Source organism: Mauremys mutica, chromosome 11 (genome assembly GCF_020497125.1).
Source record: "Mauremys mutica isolate MM-2020 ecotype Southern chromosome 11, ASM2049712v1, whole genome shotgun sequence".
Taxonomy (NCBI): Eukaryota; Metazoa; Chordata; order Testudines; family Geoemydidae; genus Mauremys; species Mauremys mutica.
In genome coordinates, this window is record NC_059082.1 from 65961500 (window position 1) to 65979623 (window position 18124).

Genomic DNA, 18124 nt, shown 5'->3' on the forward strand with positions numbered 1-18124 from the left:
GTTTTAACAGTAATGTAAAATGCACATCAGAGAGTTAGGAGAAGTAATGCGACAAAGTGCTGAAAGCAGATCCTGAGATAACTTTTGTTGCCACATTTTCTTAAATCAGCATATTATCTCTAACCTGCTAAATATCATCTAATTTGAATAACACATTTAGGGTAGTAGCAGCTAGTACATGTATAGGACATTCCTGCAGCCTACACTAAGGTTAGACTTAATACAACATGCAGGCAACTAAGATCTTCAATTTTTAGAATATTTTATATGAGCATGTGAATAGTCTCAGAATAGTGGTACTGGCTTACATGTAATGGAGATGTTCTAACTGTACCTGAGCATAGAATGGAAATCATATGTCTATAGGGGCAGCTGTAATTTAATTTTTTTTAAAGGGCAACTCCCAATCTTGTTGGGTGTGTCAGAGTCTACCCTCACTTGAAACTGGGGGGTTTCAAAGTGAGGACCCGCATGTCTTCCCCCACCCCAAAATCCTAGGGTAGGTCTCCCTTTTGCTGCCACCACCTCGGTCAATTACGTGGGCCGGGACACCCCTGTTTTCCCCCTGTCTCCCTCAGAAGACACTCCCTGGGGAACACAGATCAACTCACAGAGGAGGAACCTCCCCCCTCCCCTCTCTGCCTGGAGATAAGCTGTCTCACCACCGAGAGAGAATGTCTTAGCCCCTCCCCCTATATCCACAGTAGAAGGGATTTAATCAAATCTTTATAGAAAAAATTTATTAAAAGAAAAACAAGAAAATACAGAATCTCTATGAGTCCAAGCTGGACACTCATAGGGTATAACCTTGCTAAGTTCTGGAGAGAATTTTCTCTCTTCTCAGTACAACCAGTACAGGCAGAATTAAGAATAATCAATAACAAACACACAGAATTGCAAACATAGGATTATTAGATAATGACACAAAGTATCTTTCTAATACTCACTATCTTGACTAGAAGAAATTAGTTCAGAAAGGTAGAAACTTGTAGACTTGATTAAAACATCTGGACTCTTGTAACTCCAAACGGCTAAAGACAATACACACACACACAGAGGGAAAAAGTTCCCTCCTAGGAATTTCAAATTCTCTTCCCTGATTGGTCCTCAGGTCAGGTGCCCACCAGGTACTATGCTTTAACCCTTTACTAACTATTCATGACAGGGTGAATGTGGGAGTTAATCTGTCATTCACACCCACACACCTGACAAAAAGCTGGCCACTAAAGAGGCAATTTTGCAATTTATGTACACCTTGTACAGCCTTTAAATATGATTTCCCAGGTTTAAAAATCAATGGGAGTTTTGCCATTGACTTCAATAGGGCAAAGATTTCACCTTCAGAGTCACAGTGTGATACCCATTCTCACACTGAGTAGTCCTTTACTCCACATGGAGTTTCATTAGTTTCAATGGGGCTACTTTAGAAGAAAGGTGCTGTCATAAACAGTTAGTTAAGGGTTAAGGTCTCTTCTACCTGCAAAGAGTTAAAAAGCAGTATCTGAGGAACACCTGACCAGAGGACCAATCAGGGACAAGATAATTTCAAATCTCTGTGGAGGGAAGTTTTTTTCTGTGTTCTTTGTTTTGAGTTGAGTCTCTCTTGGGAGTTAAGGGAGTCCAGACATCTTAATCAAGTCCTCCCAGGTTTCTGCAATACTTTTCATCTGTTCAGTCTAGTGAGTATTAGAAAGGCGAACTAGTATTTTTTCTTTTATTTCTGCATTGGCAATTGCGTGTTTTGCTGAAGTAATCTCTTTATTTCTATTGCTGTACTTTGCTTTTACTGAGAAAGAAAGGGGGAGGAGGAGTTCTCTCCAGGTTTATAATTTAGACTCTGTGTATTGTTCCATCCTGGTATGACAGAGATAGTGTACTTTCTTTTTTGTTCTTTTTAATAAATTCTTTTCTTTTCTTTGGCCTTGGTTAATTCCTTCGCTTGTGGAGATTCAAGGGAAGGGGAGGGGGGAAGAGTGAGTTCCTCCTGAGGTTGATTCACAGAGTTGAATTGGTGTGTATCTCTCCAGAGTGGCTAGGAGAGAGGGAGGGGGGAAGTGGGCTGCTTCCCTGTGTGTAGAGAGTCAGGGAGATTGAATCTGTGTTCCCCAGAGAAAGTTGGGGGAACAGGCAGTGTGTCAGACACTTAGAAAACTGACTGGTGGCAGTGTATCAGATCTAAACTAGGATTTTAGTTTAGGGGAGTCCATGCAGGTCCCCATCTTGTGAACCCAAAAGCTCCAAGTGGGGGAGAAACCTATGACAGGTGCTATTCATTGTGAACAAGAATATCAGAATCTGGTGCTAAAGATGGCTCCCTGCCTATAAACACAAAAGGATACAGGCTAGAGTCAGAAAAGGTTAAATAAAAGATCAAAACCAAAATGTGCCTGAAGTTAAATCTAAGGGCCACTTTCTGACCTGTGCTGGATGGATGCCTTTGGGGCAGGAGGTGGTGGAAGGAGCCTTTTATTACCCAGACACCTTACAGTCCAATGCAACATAGCTAGTGCTCAACAGCGTACTAACAGAAAGGCCAGGGTACCATGCCCATCAGCATACCCAAAAAGCCATGGTCTACCAGCCTGGTGATTTGACCTCACACACAGCTCACTAGCTCATATGCTCAGGTGTGCACCATGCATTAACAGTGAAACCAATATAAAAAATCAGTAGTGTGTTCCACAACACTTCTTAGCACGCCTGCAACCTTTCAGCCATCCTGAGCCATTTTTCTGCACCCTAACTAAGTGGTTCTGAGAGCAGAGAGACTGCCTCATTTACCAAGATCAGGGCCTACCACTACAGTTACATTACACAGGAACAATGGGACAGTCACCTTCATTTCAGTGGCAGGGAGACTATTCTCAGCAACTGGCCCATGGCTAGGTAATTCACTCCCTTAAGATATTAGAAAAATCATAAATCCCCCTTTGGACTGAAATGTAAAACCCAGTACTCTAATCTGTGCTTTCCATAATAATACTATAAAAAATAATGAAGCCATCTCCCCTGGGAGTTGGACAGAAAGCTAGAGATCCTTTATTGTATTTACTCTGAGAATTTGTAAGGTGCTCTGATACCATGGTGATGAGCATTGTATAAATGCCTAGCTAGATGGACGGATCCAGCTGGCACCTCTCAGTTCTTCCCACACACACCATGGTGCTCACCAAAGCAAGCATAGCAGTTCACTTTTTTTCTTAAGTGTATGGGCACATATTTTGCAGAAATTACACCCATAGCAAACAAACAATACTTTACACACTTGATTAACATATAAAAATGAATATATAAATAAATATACAGTGTTCTTCCAATGAAAAAGCCCTTCATAGCTCTATCTGTCTGTGTCATCTTAAAGAGGATATACACAAAATGATATTACCCTGCTTGACCAGATAATGTTTATTATTCAAATGTTTAGAAAGACTCATCCAAGCTGAGTCCTAACTTGCACTCTTGCTATTTACATCGGATTTATAGAGAGATACCAGTTTTTCTTATCTCAAGGATAAATATTTACTATATCAGTCTTTGCATTATAGGCTGTGTCAGAAGTATCCTAGAGATAACACAAATCTCTTAAGGAAACCAAGATTCTGAAAAGTAATGGAAACTTCTATAGTTTCACAAACTATTTCAAGGTTGGAAAGTATTTACTTTGCCTGTCAGACTTTTCCTAGTTTTGAATATTAAGCACTTTACTATTTTTGCAGAATTCAAATGTTCACAACTTTAAAAAAAACTGATTCCCCAAACAAAACTACTGGCATTTTTCAGTATCCTTGTTGATAGTGTCAGCAGAGGGCAAAGACTGAATAGCTATAGAAAAGGAGCTAAACTTCATCTCTAAAAGTAGTTATTCCCGGGTCTGACTGAGGGCACTTTAATGGGGCAATGTGGGAGCAACTTGCACCGTTGCTTCAGAAAGACCTCTCAGGTCCAAAGCCTTACAACTCTCCTGTACAATTATCCAGCAGTTGTAACTAATACTAAAATATTTGTTTTCTAAAGAAACACTTTTCAAATGGTGTAATTAGTTACTAAGGCACTGTATTGGGCAAATTGCTGGATGCTTCCAAAACAATTATATTCATAAGATAAGAAAAAGACAAACAGTGGGGCAAATAAAAATGGGTGCAATTTTAATTGATTTAAATTGGATTAGCATGCCCTTTCACCAGGAGTGAATTTGGTCCTGTATCTGCATGAATTGCAAAATTCTGATTAACTGTTTTTTATCCAGAGTTCAGTTAATATTAAAATATGGAAATCAAATCTTTGGTATTGATGCCATAACTTTTTTTTTAAACCAAAGACTCCAATGACCAAGAGCTAATAGAAGTCAGAAGAGTAATCTCTTTCTATCTCCCACCTTTCTCTTGCCATTAAAAATAATCAGTTTCTTGCTTTGTATTAAATCAGGTGGTGCTTATTTCCCTATTGAGGAATGAGAAGGGAGAAAACAACTCAGTTGCCCAAATTGAAGCTGCACTTCAGTAATACTGGAACCACACAGACCTATTTTTGCCTTTGAAGCACATACTGAAAGTTCTGCTACCAGTTTGTTTATTATATCATTATTTTTAGCCAACAGATGCTTCTCCAGGTCAGGGCTTCCCAACCTTTCACAACACAAGTGTCTTGTCTTTATTTACAATTTTATGTGGATTACAAATATCATATCACATATCAAGCCTGCTTGTCATGGGCTAGGCCCAGAGGCCCTGTGCTAGAGACCTCAGGGTCCTGCCACACCCATCCCTGGAAAAAAGCAATGGTGCTAAGTCCTCCAGTGGCCTAGAGAGGCTGCAAAGGGCTAGCCAATCAGAGAGGCTACAGGGAGCAGCCAATCAGGGCCCAGGAGAGCCATATAAAAAGAAGCTGCAGCATCAGAGTCAGATCCAGTCAGTTCCTTGCTGGAGTTAGAGGAGTATGGTGGGTGCTTCTGGAAGGGAGCTGCAGCACCATGGACAGCTCAATGCTGGCAGTGACTAGGGAAGAAAGAATGCGCTACTGGCTGGCTGATGGGCCTGAATGAAGAAGAGCCCTAGGGTAAGGGTGCAGCATCAGTGAAAGCTGAACCTGAGGGGAAGTAGCCCATGGAACTGAAAGCAGTTTTGCTAAAAGGACACTGGCATGTGCCTGCTATTTTTAGGGTCCCTGGGTGGGGTATTGAACTAGTGGGTGGGCCTGGGTCTCCCTTCCTGCATAGGCTCCTGGGTAAAGTGGCCTACAATCACAGTGATAAACATTCATAAGGGGATTTGAACTATGCAGTGGCCAAGCTGGGGCCAGAACAGACCAAGAGGGTAAAACCATTGCCTCTAGGGAGGAAGCCCTGGGGGTATGGCCTGATACCAGGGCAGGGGCTGTAGACCACAGACACACCTGACTAGAAGGGGTGCTCATGAGAGGTGAGTGCCACCCTGTTAGCCTGCTGTATAGGATTCAGTGGTTAATGTCTTAAAGTAGAAGGGCCCTCTCAGTACATGTCCAGCAAAAGCAGCTTGCAAAGCCATGTTCTAGGATCAGATTTCACCCTGTGTAGAGAGGCAGCACTATTTAAGGCCCATAAAACCCTTGAAATGATGGAATCTCATGTTGCTGTTGACATATGATTCAGCAAACACTGTAGTTGAACACATGTATGTGAAGTCAAACTAATGTGACAACTACAAACCCAGTTATATGTGGGACAGACAAGACTGTCTATGCCCACTAAAGATTATCTGAGCTATATAAACATCTAGTTTATATACTACATTATTATACTATATAAACATCCAGTTTATACTACATTATTTACCACCTGTGTACTGTACTAATATTTAAACTGTTTGAGTCCAGCTTATTTGAAAATATTTCTAAATGAATCTGACTTCCAATTTAATTTGACCATCTCGCTAGCAAATTAGCTTCAAAGTTTTCTGGGGGAACTAACACAATACCTACTTCCCCATCCTTATGTTCCTGCAGAGAATATGATGATGCCCATCTTGGACATAATCTAGGTGTGATTATGCATGCTACATAGGGTGACCAGATAACAAGTGTGAAAATTTGGAACAGGAGTTTGCAGGGAGGGGGGTTATAAGCGCCTATATAAGACAAACCCCTGAATAGTGAGACTGTCGCTATAAAATTGGGACTTCTGGTCACCCTAATGCTGTATTGCCAGTGGCTCAGCAGAGGTATTCCAAAGAATGGATTCAAATGAGAATTCTTTGACATTTTTACCAGAAATAATCGAGCACTATGGTGTCATGTTAGATTAGGTTTAAAAGTGCTTGAGTACTGGTGAAAACAACAAGGTGCTGTGCAGTTTGAGATTCAGAAATGAAGTGAATACATTATAAACATGACTGTATGTATGTTACACACTGGAACAAAAAACTATATAGTAAATTTCATATATTCTGACTCCTGCTGAAAGAGAAACATTAACTGTTAAATCCAATTCTACAAATCAAGTACAAATAGTATAGCAAAATCTCTACCTATTGCATCACATTTATCCCAGAGAAAATAACTATTTTACATGTTGACTAATATCACCTTCAGGAAGTAAAAACAATAGGGAATGATTAAGATTATAACATCTCCAGAGAGGTACTACTTCTTGAGAAGGCTCACATATTCTGGTTGACACTGGATTCTCCAGAGACCAACAGACAAAGAAAAGACTTTTGGATAAGTAGACTGATCTTCAGCTGAGTCAGGGCTTGCAATCTGGTTCAGGATCTAAGATGGAAGAACTTGTAAACACAGGGAAAATCCAGTTGTGGGTTGGAAGGACTAAAAATTACAAGATCCCCTAGGTTGGAGTTGGGGGTTACATCTAGCAAACTTTTTAGCATGCATGTGTAGGTACTCTTATTGTTATGTTTTCTCTGTAATGCTTTTACCTTAAGAATAAATGTGCTTGCTTAAAAGGAGCTATGCAGTAACTTATAACTGTAGGCCTCAGAGAGAAAGCAAAAAAAAAAAAAGGCCACCACCTGTGCAAACGGTCTGGCTTTCTGGGGATATCACAGAGAGGCAGGGAGTGGTGCAGCCTTAAAATTTCCTGTTAGGAGGAAATGAGATTTGGGTCTCTGCCTAAGAGAGGTGACTGCTAGGAGCCAGAAACCTGAAGTGGGTGCCCTTGCTGGACTCTGGTAGGGGAACACTGGTGTAGTTGCCTTGAAACTGACCTACATCATACCAATTTTCTGTGCACCCCAGCTCTCCACTCAGTATCAGGTTATATTCAAGAAGATCTTCCCCTTTAAGGCCTTCAGTGGGTTACAACTCTAACTCCCTCATCGTCTGCAACTCACAAGATAGCTGCATTCTATGGAAACCCTGTGACTATCTCAGCCCAGGGTGAAATAATGAGGAAAAAGAGGGAGATGGTTCTTTGTCAAGGCCTAAAAAAACTCAACATTTTTAGGGTCTAAGGGTATGTCTACACTACAAGAGTAGTTCGATTTAACTTAGGTCGAATTTGTGGATTCAACCTTATGAAGTCGAATTTGTGTATCCACACTAAGGACACTAATTCGACTTTGTGAGTCCACACTAACGGGGCAAGCGTCGACATTGGAAGCGGTGCATTCTGGGCAGCTATCCCACAGTTCCCGCAGTCCCCGCTTCCCATTGGAATGCTGGGTAGGAGCCCCCAATGCCTGCTGGGGGAAAAATGTGTCGAGGGTGGTTTTGGGTAACTGTCGTCATTCAACCGTCACTCCCGCCCTCCCTCCCTGAAAGCGCCGGCGGGAAATCTGTTAGCGCACTTTTCTGGTCAGTGACAGCGCGGACACCACAGCACTGCGAGCATGGAGCCCGCTGCGATCATCGCTGCACTTATGGCCGTTGTCAACTCCTCGCACCTTATCGTCCACCTCTTCCACAGTCGGCTGCTGAGAAATCGGGCGAGGAGGCTCCGGCAGCGCGGTGAGGACATGAAGTGTGAGAGTGGCACAGACCTCTCACAAAGCACGGGATCCCGCGCCGCGGAGATCATGGGGGCAATGGGTCACGTTCATGCTATGGGACGGCGATTCTGGGCCCGGGAAACAAGCACGGACTGGTGGGACCGCATAGTGCTGTAGGTCTGGGATGAATCACAGTGGCTGCGAAACTTCAGGATGCGTAAGGGCACTTTCCTTGAACTGTGTGACTTGCTGGCCCTTGCTCTGAAGCACCAGGACACCCGGATGCGAGCAGCCCTGAGTGTGCAGAAGCGAGTGGCAATAGCCCTCTGGAAACTTGCAACGCCAGACAGCTACCGGTCAGTAGTGAACCACTTTGGCGTGGGCAAATCTACCGTGGGGGTTGCTGTGATGCAAGTAGCCCACGTAATCGTTGACCTACTGCTCTCAAAGGTAGTGACCCTGGGAAACATCCAGGTCATCATAGATGGCTTCGCCGCGATGGGATTCCCAAACTGCGGTGGGGCTATAGATGGCACTCACATCCCTATCCTGGGACCGGCCCACCAGGCCAGCCAGTAAATTAACCGAAAGGGCTACTTTTCAATGGTGCTGCAAGCACTGGTGGACCATAGGGGACGTTTTACCAACATCTACGTCGGGTGGCCGGGCAAGGTTCATGACGCGCGTGTTTTCAGGAACTCTTGTCTGTTTAGACGCCTGCAGGAAGGTAGTTTCTTCCCGGACCACAAAATAACTGTTGGGGATGTGGAGATCCTACCCGCTAATGCCCTGGCTCATGAAGCCCTATACAGGCGCCCTGGACAGTGACAAGGAGCTCTTCAACTACCGGCTAAGCAAGTGCAGAATGGTGATGGAGTGTGTTTTCGGACGTCTCAAGGGGAGATGGAGGCGCTTACTGACTCGCTCGGATCTCAGCGAAACCAATATCCCCATTGTTATTGCAGCTTGCTGTGTGCTCCACAATCTCTGTGAGAGCAAGGGGGAGACCTTTATGGCGGGATGGGAGGTTGAGGCAAATCGCCTGGCTGCTGATTACGCTCAGCCAGACAGCCGTGCGATTAGAAGAGCCCAGCGGGAAGCGCTGTGCATCCGGGAGGCTTTGAAAGCTAGGTTCCTCAGAGAGCAGGGTAACCTATGACTGTCCATTCTCTTTACAGAGAAGTTGAACCTGCCCCTGTTTCAGTTACTATTGACTTTTTTCAGCGGTTATATACCCCGTTCACCATGTTTCCCCCCTTCCAACAGACGTTTAAAAATAAAGTTATTGCAACATTTTTAATTAACAAAGTTTTCTGTACTAACGAATTCGCGTTAAAGGGTTCAAACAGGGACGCAGACTGTGGTGGGTACGGTGTGCAGTGATGTACAGACCGCTTCTACACTCGAGGACTGACAGGCTCCTGCTCCTACAGCGGTCTCTGGGGGGAGGACGGTTACAGGAGGGTGTGCAGGAAGGGGTGAGGGGTGTGTGGGAAGGGTGAGTAGGTGTAGGGGGATGATGGCTCTGGCTGGGGCTCAGGGCATCAGAGAGGTTCATGGCTAGGGTGGAAGGGCATGGTAAGGGCAGCCTGCCTTGCCATTTGTGGATGCCAGGCGCTCGGACCCTGGGGCAGCATACACCTCCCAGACTGACCTGGGGCAGCAGACACCTCCCAGACTGACCCGGGTGCCTAATGACTGCACTCTGTGTGTGACCTGCTGTTGATCCTGCCCCCATGTCTGTACCCTGGTAATGGTGGCTGTCCTATGCAATTAACAAGCCCCTATCTCCCCTTCACACAAAGTCTTCTGCAAAGAAACATGACGGAAACAGTAATGAACAGCAAACTATTTTTAATACTCAATTACACAGTTGGGGGATGAAACTGGGATTTTGGATTGGGTGAGCCAGGAAGGGAAGCAATTCTCATACTTTAGGGAATGAGAGCTGTTTGGTACATGAGCGCTCTGCTGGGGTGGAGTGACAGTTTTCACGGCCCCTAGTGCCTCTCCTTCTTGTGATTTTGGGTGAGGGGGGGACAGGACTTTGTGGCGGGGGAGGGCGGTTGCAGATACAGTTCAGGGGGGCTCTCTACTCCTGCCTGCGGTCCTGCAGAACATCCACAAGGCGCCGGAGCGTGTCCGTTTGCTCCCTCATTAGTCCAAGCAGTGTTTGAGTTGCCTGCTGGTCTTCCTGCCGCCACCTGTCCTCCCGTTCGCTGTGTGAGCGCTGCTGCTGAGAGAGGGTCTCCCTCCACTGGCTCTGCTGGGCGGCCTCGGCTCTGGAGCAGGCCATCAGTTCAGCGAACATCTCGTCCCGAGTCTTTTTCTTTCGCCGCCTAATCTGCGCCAGCCTCTGTGAGGGGGATGCCGGGGCAGTTCGGGAAAGAGCCGCAGCTGTGTGATGGGAAAAAGGAAGTATCTTTCCTTGCAAAGATACATGTTTGCGAACACTGAACACAGTCTAGTCTGTTTCTGTGAACAAGACCATACACGGCACCTATCTCATGTGCTCTCAGGACAAGTTCGAATTTTCGGCATTCGCTTTCATTGCCTGGGGTCTTGCACTGGAGATCGGACAAGCGGGGCAGGACAGCAGAATCCGTGTAGCAGCCAGGCCTGGTAAGCCGTAAACTTTAGGCTGCTTAACAGTTAATGGATAGCAGTGCCCTCCTGCTGCAGGCAATCTGGAAAGCATAAAGTCTGACCCTGTTCCAGCCCCTCGCGACTGTCCCCGGGAAAGATCCCTGTATGCTTTCCCTCTGCAGCCTCCACCACGTGGCTGTTAAACGACGGTCATTGTTATGCAAAGGAAAAGTCAAGCATTCACAATAGTAACATTACATTAATTCCCCTAATTAGATGCAGCAGTCGCCGAGCGAGATCACCCTGAGGCGGGTCACTAGGACAGACAGAGAGCGCATGCTGCGTGAATCCCTGCACAGACCAGGGCCCTATGCTGCCATGCTGGTGGAGGCAATGCTCCCACTGTACCTCAGGATGGCCTGGCGCGGAAGAGTGTGCTTCCACGGAGCACCCACTAAGGCACCTCTCCCCAGGAACCTTCTGCGGAGGCTTTTCGAGTACCTCTACGAGAGCTTCGTGGAAGTGTCCCAAGAGGATTTCTGTTCGATCGCTATATGTATTGACCTTCTTTTCATATAGTTTTTATTCCTGTTTTTAAAAAAATAAATGTTTACATGTTTATAGCACTTACCGACTGATCCTTCCCCTGATTCAGAGTCCGGGTTAACGGCCGGGGAGGGTTGGTAGGGGATCTCTGTGAGGGTGATGAAGAGATCCTGGCTGTCGGGGAAATCAGTATTGTAAGCGCTGTCGCCTGCCTCGTCCTCCACAAACCCTTCCTCATCTTCCCCATCCGCGAACATCGCCGAGAAACTGCCCCTCGACACTATCCCATCCTCAGAATCCACGGTCACTGGTGGGGCAGTGGTGGCAGACCCACCGAGAATGGCATGCAGTGCCTCGTAGAAGCGGCATGTCTGGGGCTGGGCTCCGGAGCGTCCGTTTGCCGCTTTGATTTTTTGGTAGCCTTGTCTCAGGTCCTTGATTTTCACGCGGCACTGCGTTGCATCCCGGCTGTATCCTCCGAGTGCCATGGCTTTGGAGACCTTCTCGTAGGTCTTTGCATTCCGTTTTTTGGAGCACAGCTCCGAAAGCACAGACTGATCGCCCCACACAGCGATCAGATCCAAGACTTCCCGGTCAGTCCATGCTGGGGCCCTCTTTCTACTCTGAGATTGCATGGACCCCTCTGCTGGAGTGCTCTGCATCGCTGCCGGTGCTGCTGAGCTCGCCCCGATGTCCAAACAGGAACTGAGATTCAAAATGGCCAGACAGGAAAAGGAATTCAAATTTTCCCGGGGCTTTTCCTGTATGGCTGATCAGAACATCTGAGCTCGGACTGCTGTCCAGAGTGTCAACACAGTGGTGCACTGTGGGATAGCTCCCGGAGCTACTAAGGTTGATTTCCGTCCACACATAGGCTAACTCGACATAGCCATGTCGAATTTAGCGCTACTCCCCTCGTCGGGGTGGAGTACCGAATTCGAACTAAAGAGCCCGCTAGGTCGAACTAATTAGCTTCCTGGTGTGGACGGGTGCACGGTTAAATCGAATTAATGCTGCTAAATTCGACATAAACTCCTAGTGTAGACCAGGCCTAAGTGTAGTGATACAGTATCAGTGGCTGAACCTGAGGCATAAGCTATCTGAAAAAATACACTTTAACTGTAAATGCCATGAGGTGAATACAAAAAATGATCAATAGGAAATGGACCTCTACAGAACTAACCATTTTACGTACAACTTCTGTCTTTTCCACAGACTTAATTAATAACAAAAATTGTTATGCTTCCTTGATGTTAAGGTCAGCAGATAAATGGTTTGGTTTTGCTACTTTCACAAAAGCTCTGATAAGGGAGATTAATGCCCAAACGCTACCAACCTACATTCTAAGAAAAACATGGACTTATCTGGCTCTTTTTTCCACAGCCTTAAATGGTTAGGGATATATCATGCTTCATGAACTTGTAGTTTCTAATGACATTATGTACACCATAATGTAAGTCATTAGGAATTTTCTCCTGCTGTAAATTTCCTTTTTCATGACTTCCTCCTATATACTTATACCACCCTAAGCATTTCTTAAGTTTAGAAACACTGATAGAACCGCAAGAGAAGCACAGTCAATTAGTTCCTTCATTTGAATAATTAAACATTTTAAATAGTCCCTCCATACCTTATGTTCAGCTATAAATATATTATTAATAGTCAGCCTGTACTCTGTACTGCAATAGCATGTAGGCACATAATTCCTAGCACCTGGTGTGGGAATATTTCCTGACACTCTGAATTTACTTGCCCACTGACAAAATATCTTGTTCTAATTCATGCCTGTTTCACACTGTAATAGTTATACTGTATGACTGTTGTACTTCTCTCTTTATGAAATTTCAACACCAAGTTAATCAAAGAAATTGTTGTGGCTGATGAATCCATCCTACTGTGTTCAGCAAAAATGTTGATCATGCTGTTCACTATTTTTAGGATGTTACTTTGTTGTTCATCCCAATAGTTTAACCCGTAAATGACTGTACAGTCCAAATGCCTAGGTTTAGTTGCTCCAGCTTCTATTCTGAATGATCTTAATCAATCGGTCACAATTCTAAGGATAGCTGCACGTCTGAACCCTCTGATTTTTTCAAAGTGTAACCTCACAGGTGTCAGGCCTCATGCCTTAATCTCTACTGGGTTGGATTCACATACTGTAGTGCCCACTCTTAGACTGGGTTCTGGGCTTCCATGCTTACCCAACATATCCAGCTATGCTGGGTACCTGCAGGTCTCCCCTTCAGGATCTTGTGTCCAGTGGTAAATACAATGATCAGATAACCTTCTCTAATCAAAATACCGGTTAATTTAACAGCAGGAACAAAGTATAACATAAGAGAGAGGATTTTAAAACAACAAAAGATCTATTTACATGTCTATCTTACCTAAAGCCCTAGTATCCTATGAAGGTGGTGTGGTAGGCCTAGCTGCTTGTGTGTCAGTCTCTTCTGTTCCACAACAGTAACTGTCCCTCCCTAAAGAGACAGTCACTTGTATCCACCCAGAAATCCTTTGTCCTAGTTTCTTGGGATTTTGGTTCTTCTGTCTCCATAAACTCAGAGTCCACCCATTGAAACTAGCCCAGTGACCTCTGCAGAGTGTTGGAGGTAACACAGCAAAGTGAATGGCCCTAGCAATGTCTAGCTTTAGTGTTTGCTTGTACAGTGTACTTCAGGATCTATCACCACCCTTTCTGACAATCCTGCTACTGAATTAACTCAATATATGCCTACAGTAAACATTACAATAACCAGATCAGCACATAATACTGATAATTACAGGCAACTCCAAATTTGTGTCATAATGTGTTGAGTTTATTAGTTTTTAGCTTTAGGGAGTGTATGAAAACTTCAGAGGAATATCTTCTGAGACAGATACCACTTTTATGGAAGAGCTATGCTTCCCCTCCTCCCCCCATCTCTTATCAAGGTAACACATTATCGAGTGGCCACACTCCAGGAACCAGAAGCAGAATGCACTGCACATGTTTGCAATTCATTTACGAAGGATTATTGTTAATATTTAGGGACATATACTTCCCCCAACTCCATGCCTGCAAATTCCATTGACATCAACAGGAGTTCTGCTGTGGCTAGTAGGCATTTAGTCCCTGAATTATGACATGAAGCCCTGACATATTTTAGAATTGTATTTTAGTAACAGCTCCTCATCTCTAGTGCAGAACTCCCATTCTATAGGAAAAGTTGTTACTATTCCATCTTCCACTCCAAATGTTAAATCCTAGAAATGTCACTCAGAAGCAGAATTTTTGTGTGTCTACACTGCAGTGAAAGAACCATGGCCAGATGACTCCGGTTTGCAAGGATCAGGCTGCGGGGCTATTAAATTGCAGTGTAGCTGTTTTGGGCTCCTGAGCCCAAAGAGCTACACTTCAATTTTATAGCCCCGCAGCCTGAGCCAGAGTCAGCTGACCTGGGCTTTGAGACTTGGCGCCACTCTTTTTTAATTGCATTGGAAACATACCCTGTCAGCCCTCCCCCACCCACCCCATTTGCACATCTCAACTCTGACAGGAGACTGGGAACATAAGATTTGAGGGCGCATTGCACAGGGACTCTAATACATCGTTCTCATTAATGGGAATGGTTGATGGGAATCAAAGAACCAAACCCCTTCATAGATAAAGATCTATTCTGTCAAATGCAGGCACCCCAGAAAAAGCAGGGGAGGAGACATTTCTTCCACCTAGCAGGCCACTTAAATGCTGACATTAGCCAAACCCCTGACAAAGAGCTCTATTACATCCAGTAGTTCTGCAGACTGTGGACAGGTGGGGTGGGGATGTGGTGAGGGCTCTCCAAATACTGAGATGTACAAAAGGTCAGAAAACAGATGCTGGGAGAAGCAAATGTTTCACCTTTCAGCAGCAGGTGTAGGGAGCTCTCAGCAGTGTCTTCTCCCCAGGGTAATCTTAGTCACTCTCTGCATTTGCCCTGTGCCAATGCCTGAGAGGCCCTCGTCATGTTTGCCAACACTCCACACGTCCCCCTTGCACCGCTCATAATAGAGAGGCCAGAATATACCTTTAAAATATCTTTGTGTATTGATGATATTCTAAAGTAAAACAAACAAAGAGAATGGAGTTTGATTTACAGAGACAGCATAGCCTGTCATTCTGGGCAATCCTAAATTATTTGGTTGTCTTCCTCTAATACAGTCTGCTGGGGAGAAATTGAGAGAGCCACAATTCATACCCCTGATTTGTCATTATTAACAGTGACCTTTTTTGGCTGCAATGAATCTAAGTATAATACATTGTCTTGGTCCTGCAGTCCATCCAGGAGTTATTATCCCATTGTGGTAAATACGAGGTCTGCATCAGAATGGACTGTAGAATTGTTGTTTTTTGTTGTCTTTTTCTGCAATAATCATATCAGACCATGAATTTCAAGAACGAATTTGGCATCTCATCCAGGTTTTTTTTAAGGGTTTGATCCAAGGTGTCCAATCCAAAAGGCTTTACTTTCCTTACAATATGACACTTAAAATGTGGGCAGGTTTTAAAGCCTACACCTGACACATCTTGCAGAGTGGTTTATAGCTTGGTTCCATCTGTTGATTTTCATTCTTACAGTGAGTCCCATCTGCAATCTCATGATAGTGGATGCTATTTTCTGAGATGTTTTGATAGGAGACGATCTTTTGACCATTTATTCCAGCTAATATTTCCCTTGACAGAGGATAGATCATTTGATGATTACCTGTTCTGTTCATTCCCTTTGAAGCACCTAGCATAGGCCACTGTTGGAAGACAGGATACTGGGTTAGATGGACCATTGGTATGACCCAGTATTGCCATTCTTATGTTCTTATGATTTTAACTTTCTTCCCAAGGTGCTTTATCACATGGCCATAGAGGTGATCCAGCCCAGGTGACTTGTGTGGTTTGAGCTTTCATATTGCAACTTCTTACTCGTGTACGACTGATCTTTCTAAAGCCATGGTACTCAAATATGTGTGCACGTTTAATTCTCCATCTTTCCTCCTGAACAATCCATCTGGCATATTTTGCAACAGCCCTATCCTTATTATATATGAGCCTACTAGTCTTGGTGTAATGTTTGACCAGCATATTCAGACTTTTTTTTGTCATCTGATTCCACAACACCTCCAATTTTGGGGATTTTGGTGGTTTTTTTAAATTGCAGGCCTTAGCCTGTTTGTTCTCAGTTCACTTTAGTATCATCCACAAATATTTTAATCTGAGGATCCAGCTGTTTACGAATCTCTTCCTACTGCCTTCATCTATTTTCACAGTGACCTCTTTTGAGGCTTCATTTCATTTTCAACTGTCATCTTCATCTCTAAGGCCTGTTCATCTTTAAATCAAACTTGATTCCTTTCTTAAAGATTTTTTTCATGCCAATATCATTCCAATGTGGGCCCCTGTTATTCCTCTTGGGATGCTCTTTCTACTGTTTTTCTGCACAGCAGATTAAAAAGAATGAGGTCTTTTTCAAGGTTGTTTCATAGGTGTTTGAGAAATAATATTCTCAACTTTAAAATAGGACTAGTCACTTTATCAAAGCTCTACCTCCTGTTTATGAACTGAAAGCTGACTATCTTCCTATTCCAACAAGTGAGTACAGGTCAGTGATCACTTCCAACATCCTCCAACACATTCCATGTGCAACTCGTGGACATGCTGCTGGTCACCAGAATTGTATCTAATGCTGACTGTGTGCCATGTGATCTTGACCTATAAGTCGTAGTGCCATCATTCAAGACAACTAAATCATTGTCAGCAATAATGCCAACCAGCAAAGTTCCATTCAATTCATTCGTTCTGTTTCCTTTCTTCCCCCCTCCCCCCTCCCGCCCCAACTTCACTTTTGGCATTGAAATCTCCACAGATGAGTTTCCCAGTGCTATCACAAGATTGTTCTTATCAGTTGGGCTGACATCAGGATGGTAGACATTGACAACTCTTAACTCCTTGCCCCCAAACTTGAACATGCATACTGAGTTGGCTTGTATCACTGTCATCTCATACATTTCCATATCTTTCATGTTTGTCTCCCTAACAATAAACATCAGACCTCCACCAGCTCATCCCCTGCATTCCTTTCTCAAGCAGTCAAAACCCATAATAGATACTTTGTTTATTAGAAAGCTTTGTTTCTTGTATAGCAGCAACAGAGATTTTCCTCATAAATAACTTTTTCAACTTCTGATACAGTTCTGGATCCCCGTTGCATGATGTAAAAGGTGGCAGTAGCATTTTTGTTGACCCCTCCCTTGGAAACCACAAGAGGTGATGTTTGGTTTCCCCATGTAGTTGCATTGTATTTCTGAACTCTCTCTTCTAAAACTTCATGATGGGAATATGCTTGTCAGAGCCCCATTAGCCAGAGATTCCCTCTGGAAACACTTCACTATCACAATGAGGTGGGGATGTTCTTTACTTGCAACTGCAGTGTTGGAATAGACTTGTACCATTCTAAACAGAATATTTCATATTAGAACTAATGGAAGACTATGACCTCTCAGCAACAACAGGATAACACTTTTAAATGCCATGGTTGTCTAACATTTATCCAGTGAAAGAGAAATTATAAAAATAAGGTCCAGTCCCATAAGGTGCTGAGCACATCCTGTTAGGTGCTAAATGTTAAGTTCAATGGGAGTTTAGGATACTTAGTACCCTACAGCATTAGTTCTCAACCAGGGGTCTGGTGGACCCCTAGGGGGCCTCAAGCAGGTTTCAGGGGGGCCTCCAAGCAGGGCCAGCATTACTCGCTGGGGCCCACAGCAGAAAGCTGAAGCCCCACCTCATGGGGCTGAAGCACAGGTCCCTGAGCCTCCCACCCAGGGCTAGGGCTGAAGCCAAAGCCTGATCAATGTAGGTTCATGAGGGCCTGTGGGGCCTGGGGCCCCACGCAATTGCCCTGCTTGCTACCCCTAATGTCGGCCCTGGCTTTTCTATGCAGAAAACCAGCTATTGTGGCACAGGTGGGCCATGGAGTTTTTATAGCGGGTGGGGGGGGAGACAAAGGAAAAGGTTGAGATGCCCTGCCCTACAGGGCGTGTGTTTTAATCAGTTGGTCTCA

General features: G+C 44.4%; 1 protein-coding gene across 1 annotated transcript in view; it reads left to right on the forward strand.

The window, feature by feature from the left end:
• Positions 1-4946: 4946 nt before the first annotated feature.
• Positions 4947-18124, forward strand: part of CPPED1 (calcineurin like phosphoesterase domain containing 1) — a 112158-nt gene continuing 98980 nt past the window's right edge. The window contains exon 1 of the mRNA XM_044978962.1: positions 4947-5055. The gene's annotated coding sequence lies outside the window, so the exon portion shown is untranslated. The remainder of the gene's footprint in view (positions 5056-18124) is intronic.